Below are 8,065 nucleotides of genomic sequence, written 5' to 3' on the forward strand. Positions count from 1 at the left end.
GCTTACTGAATAAATGGATGTTGGAGTAGCTGTTCCGACGTCCATGGATCCTTTATCAAACACTAGTGTGTAAAAAATCATTGGCCATCTCATCTCAGAACCATAGGGTATTCATTCATAATCTGCGCTTGCAAATCTTCAATGTTGCGATAAATCCAAATGTGACTCCCAGTCATCATCTTTGCCACGGTGCACCCCAGTAACCATATATCATAAGCTCTGCCATGCCATGAAAACCACTGGTCAGAGATTCTGGAATCCCTCGATTGCTTAACGTTGTTCCAGTCATACTAAATTTTTTTGCATTACTAATACTAGAGATCCATGCTATTACTAATCTCGTGTATAACTAAATAAGATACTACTAATACACAGCTAATGCATACATTATTTTTGCTAACACACTCTATCAAACAACCCTTTAGACTCTAAGATATGTCTTCAAACTTTTAGTCTATTATTAACTCGCGTCTCGTCTATAAGTACAAAATACTATGTCATATGTGAATCATGTTAGTTCATTCTTTACTACGACAAATAGGAATGGGCTAAGGACTGCTTCTTGTTGATTTTTTTTTTAATTTTAAAACCAGAGTTTCAAACATATGTCGAAACCATTTGTTTACAAGAAACTGATTGGGGGTATTCACTCGTTTGTTTATTTATTTATGAAAATCCAACACTTTGTTTCCCGTTAATGAAGGAGAAGACCCCTGATTAGTAATCAGTGAAATGAGTCGTGATTTAGTAGTCAATGAAATGAGATAAAAACCTTGAGACTCCCACTGAGACAAGTTGAGCACGAATAATATTTTTCAATAAAAAATGAGGCCCAAGCATAAAATTACTTAAAATGATTTACAAAACAGACAAGGGCAGTGCCCAAGATACAATAAAATTGAACTAGATTTGGTGGGGTGTGCCAGGCCCGTGCAGTAGTGCAACACATGGGCGACGCACAAGAGCCCAGGTAGCAAGCTACCTTAATGGACTCTTCCCCTTAGAAAAATTGAGTTAATATCGTGTGAACCAATGGTCCACATATCAGATATTAAACTGATAAGAACAGATACTACACTTGATCTTAGCCAAAAGGCCGAGAAAGGTATGCTTTAACAAGTTAACGGGCATCCGTTTATGTAGCAGCACCTTTAGGCTGTCTACACATTGGCTCATTCCGATGTGGGATATGTATGCTTTACAAAAATAACACCATTGCCTTTCAAATCTCAAACCAGAGTCACTTTCGAGTCCTTCTCTCAATTAAAAGGGAAGGTAAAATCTTAGAATTTGAGTATTTTATTGTTGGACATTGATATGGGGGGACGGTGGTAAAATAAGTGGATCTAGTTAACATCATTCAAATGAAACAAAATAACTACAGTATAACCTCTTTTTTTTGGGTATATTACAAGCAACTATTACATCGTGTTATATTTGAACACTATAGATTTAATAATAACAATAGAAAGTAATACACTATCGTCAATCATTGTATCCTTCAAAAATTATCAGCACATTTAACAGCAGCAACGGAAGCACATAACGAAGAAGGATCAATCTTGACAGCATAATAGACTTTTCCATGAGAGCCAGCCCCAAGAACATGAATCTTCTTCCAGTGATCCATAATAACTATTTTCAATTTCGTAATCGAATGATTGTGAAAATAATAAACGGTACTGTTTTTATTTTATTTTTTATAGAAAATCCTCCAATTCTAACTTGATGTGGAGAAGGTTTCCTAAAAGTTAACAGATTGCAGTTTGTTTTTTGGTAATTTTTTATTTCCATATTCGATACTGATAAGGTAATTTTCTAAATTCCTGAATGCAGCAATTAGTTTAAGGCTAATTAGCATTACATATATATATTTAAATAATTGTGCATGAAGTTACTAATCCTTAAGTTGTGCACCCTTGGGATATTAAAATACTTTAGGAACATCAAATTTAAATTTCTAGGATATATTTTAAAGTAAAAGTTACTGCGAAATATTATTCAACCAACCATGTAGTCTATATTTATATTATATTGAAAGCATGAAAGTCGTTAAAAATATGCGTTCACTATACGACTAAAAGAAATAGTTTGACTAATAAAACAGACAAGGGCACTTGAGTGTGCCCAGAAAGAATTTTTTTGACTAGATTTGGTGGGGTGCGCCAGGCCTGGGCAGGAGTGCAACACTTAGGCGACGCACAAAGGCCCAGATAGCAAGCTATCCTAATAGACTTTTTCCCCTCAAAAAATAGAGTTAATATCGTGTGAACCAATGATCCACATATCAGATATTAAACTGATAAGAACAGATACTACACTTGATCTTAGCCAAAAGGCCGAGAAAGGTATGCTTTAACAGGTTAACGGGCATCCGATTATGTAGCAGCTTTCAGCTGTCTACGCATTTGCTCTCATTCTGATGTGGGACATCTAAGCTTTACAAAAGTAACACCATTGCATTTGCTTCATATATATCAGCTGCTGCCTCACATGGAAATGAATACATGATGACCAGCTGCACAGTTATAATAAAATATCTAAACATTCGAGATGTGCAATTATCACCGGATATATGCACAACTCTTCATTTTGAGGTTGTTGGTATTCATATTTTGTTGCAGGGATACAAATATAGAGTTGCCCTCCTTTCAGTCAAACCACTTGCTTGTTGAGGTTCATCTGGAAGTGACTTCCAATTCAACATCAGAACAGAAGGATAAACTGGTAATACAACTTCCTTTTACACGCACGTTATCAGGTACATCGCGTAAACGATGGTACAAGTTGTTTGTTTCTACTAGACAAACAGAGTGCTGAATCAAATGATGGGACTCACCCTGTGTGGTATGTGGAAACCAAGAACATACACAAAGTTGTATCTGCTTTTACTTTCATCTCAGTTTGTGCTTTTTCCATTACTAATTTCTCAGACTACACATCTTTCACACGAATAAATATCCAATAATTACTGATGATTCATATTGTCAATTCCAACTTAATTTGCTTGGAATTAAAACAAAGATTGCTGGGATTTTATTTGTTTAGGTGGAGAGATGTTGCCTTTAATATTCATGAGATGGTTTTTGTAAGTTCCACTATGAGATTTGTGACCAACTTCATCAAATGCAATATTGCATGGTATCATTTGAGTAACAAAACAGATTAAAACATTTCCTTATAAAAAATATTTGACTAGAATTGGTGGGGTACGCCAGGCCCGTGCAGTAGTGCAACGCATGGGCGACGCGCAAGAGCCCAGGTAGCAAGCTACCTTAATGGACTCTTCCCCTTAAAAAATTGAGTTAATATCGGGTGGACCAATGGCCCACATATCAGATATTAAACTGATAAGAACAGATACTACACTTGATCTTAGCCAAAAGGCCGAGAAAGGTATGCTTTAACAACTCAACGAAAATTTGCTTATGTAGCAGCTTTCGGCTGTCTATGCATTAGCTCTCATTCTGATGTGGGACGTGCAAGCTTTATAAAAATAACCTCATTGCGTTTGCTTCATATATATCAGCAGCTGCTCAGTTATTATATAAATAACTTGCATAAATACGATGTTCAATATTGGTCCATTCAACAACAATAGAACAATTAAATATCTTAACATTCAAGATGTGCAATATTGTTTGAGTGATAATTTGCACTTCTTATATTAAGAGTAGTTTTTTTTCATATAAGTCGTTCATTAGACATAACAACGTTTTATTCCCAGCATAACTATGTTTACTTAAACAGAAAATAATTAAATCTAGATAGGAACAAGCAATTGTTTTCACTATTATTAGAAATATATGCAATATCCAAATAGTATTACACAAAATTTGTGTTCTGTAAAATAACAATACATCAGCAGCAGTTAATAAGTGCTTAATTTTGCAATCTCATTGTATCTTAAACTAGTTGATGAAGTAATAAATGCTTCTCAAGTACTCATTCATAGGGTATTCATTCATAATCTATGATTGCAAATCTCTAGTGTTGCGATAAATTACAACTAGCTAATTAAGAAGTCTCGGATGTACTAGCACCGCATCTTTGATGCATTCTCCCGAGAGGTCACAATTGCCGCGAGCAAAGAAATTAATGTACGTGTTTAAGAGTTGATATGTATAGAAACCTACTGACATCTTTCTCATTCCTCTCTTGTAATTGTTGATCAAATCATGGAGTGATCCACCAGATGCATATTCAAGAAACAGATTGTAAGTTGGAATATTATCTCCCTAACGTCTGCTCCAATGAATTGAACCATGTAAGGAGAATCGTTGAGAGTTGTCAAGATTTTTGCTTCTTGTTGGAGTGAAATAGAACGGTGCACATTTAACAGCAGCAGATAAAAAAGAACAAGGATGGATGTTGACAACATAATATACTTTTCCGAAAGATCCAGCATCAAGAACGTGAAGCTTCCTCCATTATAAGTATTATTCCTAATATTAATTTGTAATATAATGATTTGTGAATAATAACAAAGAGGAAGCAACTGCTGTTTATATAGGTAGAAATTATCAATCCTAACGGTTGTTTTTTGGTAACTTTCTATTTCCAATAAAATCCATATTTGACACAGAAAAGACAATTTCCTATATGAAACAAGTTTAAGGGAAAATACTATCTAAATATAAGTAAATAATTTTTGGAATTTCAAATTTTGATCAATTAGTAACAAACTGAAGAAGGTTTCCGTTTTTATGGTGTTTGTTTGTTTTTTTTTGGTAACTTTGGTTCCATTTTTTACTTTATGATTTGTTTGATAATTGGAAAAAGGATCACTACCAAACTTGATGTGGAAAAGGATTCCCTGTTTTTTTTTGGTAACTTTACATTTCCAAAAGACAGAATCCATATATGACACTGGAAATGATAATTTCCTGCTCTATGCACCAAGTTTAAACTTGTGAAATATTTATACGTAGAAATATTTGGCTTAATTAAGGTAAGCACTACCTGTCAAAAATTAAAGTTGATCTTTTGGAGGTACAAAAAAATATCTTAGATATTTAGTAGAACTTTCTAGAATTTTGTAGAGTAAATATCTTTGATATTTATACTTAAGAAAAAAATCTAGAGGTTCTAGATAATTAAATGTTTATAATAAAGTACATAAATATATAGGTTCTTGTTACATGGTTAGAAGATAAGGATATCTAGATTTTTCTTGTAGAAGTATCTAGAATAATTTCTAGAAGCATCCCTATACAAGTATAAATAGGGTTGACATTAGACATTTGTATGTAACCCAAGAACCATTCAAATCAATTAGTCTTCTTCCATAATCAAAGTTCTCTTATCTAAAAGTCTCTTTCTCCCTTCTAGCTTCCTCTTTTCTTCTGCTATTCTCTACATGGTATTAGATCCATAGCCGTGGATTGGCTTGTGGGTGTTATTTCAAGATCGGGTTGGTGGTAGATTCAACTTGTTTGTGTAGATGGATTTTAGCGGTCGTGTTAATGGACTGGGGATGGAGTACTTGTTGAATCAGTCCAATTACAAGGTATGGAAGACATGTATGGAATCATACCTTGTGGGAGAGGATTTGTGGGATGTTGTGAATGGGAGTAACACAAGTCCTCCTGCTGACGGACCGGAAAATAGTAGCATATACAAGAAGTGGAAGCAGATTAATGTGAGGGCAGAGTTCATTTTGAAGAGGACAATATCCTCTAATTTATTTGATCATATTATAAGGTGTAAATCAGCTCATGAAATATGGAGGACCCTCGATTGCTTGTTCAACAAGAAGAATAAAGCTCGGCTACAGATGTTGGAGAATGAATTGGCTAACACCACTCAAGGTAATCTTTCTATCTCCGAGTATTTTTTAAAGATTAAGAACTTATGTTCTGAGATATGTTTATTGAATCCAGAGGAGGCTATTTCTGAAGCACGAATGGGAAGAATAGTCATTCGTGGGTTGAAACTTGAATATATTCCATTGTGACGTCGATTCAAGGATGGGCTCAACAATCATCCTTGGAGGAATTTGAAAATTTGTTGTCGTCACAGAAATTACTAGCCAAGCAGTTGGCTAGTGTGTTTGTCAAGGATGGAGAAGGAGATGCTCTTGTAGCCGATAAGAGAAACTTCAAAGGAAAATCAAGAGATATGTCGCACTCTCGATTCTCAGGTGATTCAACCTTGCCTGAAAAGAAAGAAGAGTCTTCTAACTATTATGGTAAGAAGCCTCTGAGATGTTATCGATGTGGTAACGTAGGACACATAAAAAGATATTGCTGAGTCAAGGAGAGCAATATGACTCAAAAAGTTCCTGAAGAAGAAGAAGAATGGGAATAGTGTTTAGTAGCTGAGGCTCGACCAATAGATGCCATGATTTCCATCAATCTTGAAGGAGATTGGATCGAGGATCTAGAATATAATATAGCCGATCATGTGGAGAAGCAAGAAACTGATGTTGTCGATATGAAGTAAGAAATTTTTGAGGATGTTCTTAGTGGTGACATCGTAACTACTATTGAAGGAATCAAAGACGAAGATCTTGAACATGCAATATCTGAAAATGTGCTAGTGGCGACCTTTACAAAGAAAGCATTGAGAGAGATGTATTGGAAGCGGCAGTATATGGTCAACCATCTGCAATATCAAGGTCAATTAATGACTCAAAGCAAATTCTAAAAGCATATGGGGAAAGTAGAGATCAAATAGAAGAAGAAGCTGATATTGAAGTCTTAAAGACAAACGATATGATTTTTGAAAGTTCTGAAGCTACCAAAATATCTATCGATGAGATGATAAGAGAATATGGCAGTGGATCCTAAGTTGGTGTTGAGACTTCATAAGAAATTGATAGTGTTTCTCTGGATAAAATAATTGTCGAGAAGTTACGAGAAAGGGGGAGTTTGAGAACTCAACATGGAGATAATCTACATGGATCAACTGATGATGAAAAATCTATCATTTGATGAAGCAAGAAGAGTTCGAAAGAAACTGTCGAGATTCTCACCAAGATGTGGCTCAAAGCTTCGTTTGAGCTCTTCCACGACAAGTGTGGGGTAATTTTCAAAAAATCACTTTAAGGGGGAGTGTGAAAAATTAAAGTTGATCTTTTGGAGGTACAAAAAAATGTCACGCCCCAAACTCAAGGGGCGCAACCGACTCCTAAAGCCAAAACTCATGCCCGAGCCGACCCTGCTGAACCATTTGCTACTAGTGCATGACAGTCACATGCAATTAAGAAAACAAACAAGTATATCTCGGCTTAAAACTAAGCCCTCGGCTGGCAAGGCCCCTGTCAACAGATCTACAAAAGAACCAGCTACTACCAAGAGTTCATATAAAGAAATATCTAACTAGCACAGAAGTCCTGATTGGGCCGTCGAGGCCACCATGATATCTATACCAAAACTAAAAACAGGTAAATATCAGTATAATACATCAAACAGCTCACAAGCTTCAACAAACCAACAACATAGGCCAGCATGGCCATAACGTAGCTATAAACCCCACACACTAGTCTGCAAGCCTCTAAGAGTAGTAAAGATTGGTGGGACAGGGCCCCAGCCTACCCATGAGAATATATACAACAAAAGGTAACAAACCTCCCAACTCTGGCAGCTCCGGAGGAAAAGGGCTGACCAATCGAATAAAAGTCAATCCTGCTGATATGGAGGTCTACTCGGCCATTTGTCAGGACCTGCATGCATGAATGCAGCGCCCCCAAGGCAATGGGGCGTCAGTACAAAATAATGTACAGAGTATGAAAGGCAATAGACTATGATGAAGTATCTTGATATACTGGAATAATCTGATAAATAAATTAAGGATAAGATAATTGTACTGACTTGCTTCTAAATCTAAATTTATCAAAAATAATAAAACAACAACCTAACCAAGCCCCCATAAGCTCGGTAGGTACAAACAGCACACAAGACCACCTACTCAGGCCCCCATAAGCCCGGAAGGTGCCAATCAGCCTGTATACCCCTATCGGTAGTCCCCTAGCCCCGCAGGCAATCACATAGCCCTCTTAGGCATCAACATAGCTTATAGACAACTCATAGCCCTCTTAGGCAACAACATGGCCCTGTAGGAA

General features: G+C 36.1%; 3 non-coding genes across 3 annotated transcripts; all 3 read right to left on the reverse strand.

Moving 5' to 3' along the window:
- Positions 1 to 912: 912 nt before the first annotated feature.
- LOC125843421 (U2 spliceosomal RNA) lies at positions 913 to 1,109 on the reverse strand. Its single transcript, XR_007444019.1, has one exon. It is a non-coding gene; the product is annotated as a U2 spliceosomal RNA (small nuclear RNA).
- Positions 1,110 to 2,155: 1,046 nt separating this feature from the next.
- On the reverse strand, positions 2,156 to 2,352 carry LOC125843425 (U2 spliceosomal RNA). Its single transcript, XR_007444024.1, has one exon. It is a non-coding gene; the product is annotated as a U2 spliceosomal RNA (small nuclear RNA).
- An 852-nt stretch (positions 2,353 to 3,204) lies between these two features.
- LOC125843410 (U2 spliceosomal RNA) lies at positions 3,205 to 3,400 on the reverse strand. Its single transcript, XR_007444008.1, has one exon. It is a non-coding gene; the product is annotated as a U2 spliceosomal RNA (small nuclear RNA).
- Between the last annotated feature and the right edge of the window lie 4,665 nt (positions 3,401 to 8,065).

Source organism: Solanum stenotomum, chromosome 10 (assembly GCF_019186545.1).
Source record: "Solanum stenotomum isolate F172 chromosome 10, ASM1918654v1, whole genome shotgun sequence".
NCBI lineage: Eukaryota > Viridiplantae > Streptophyta > Magnoliopsida > Solanales > Solanaceae > Solanum > Solanum stenotomum.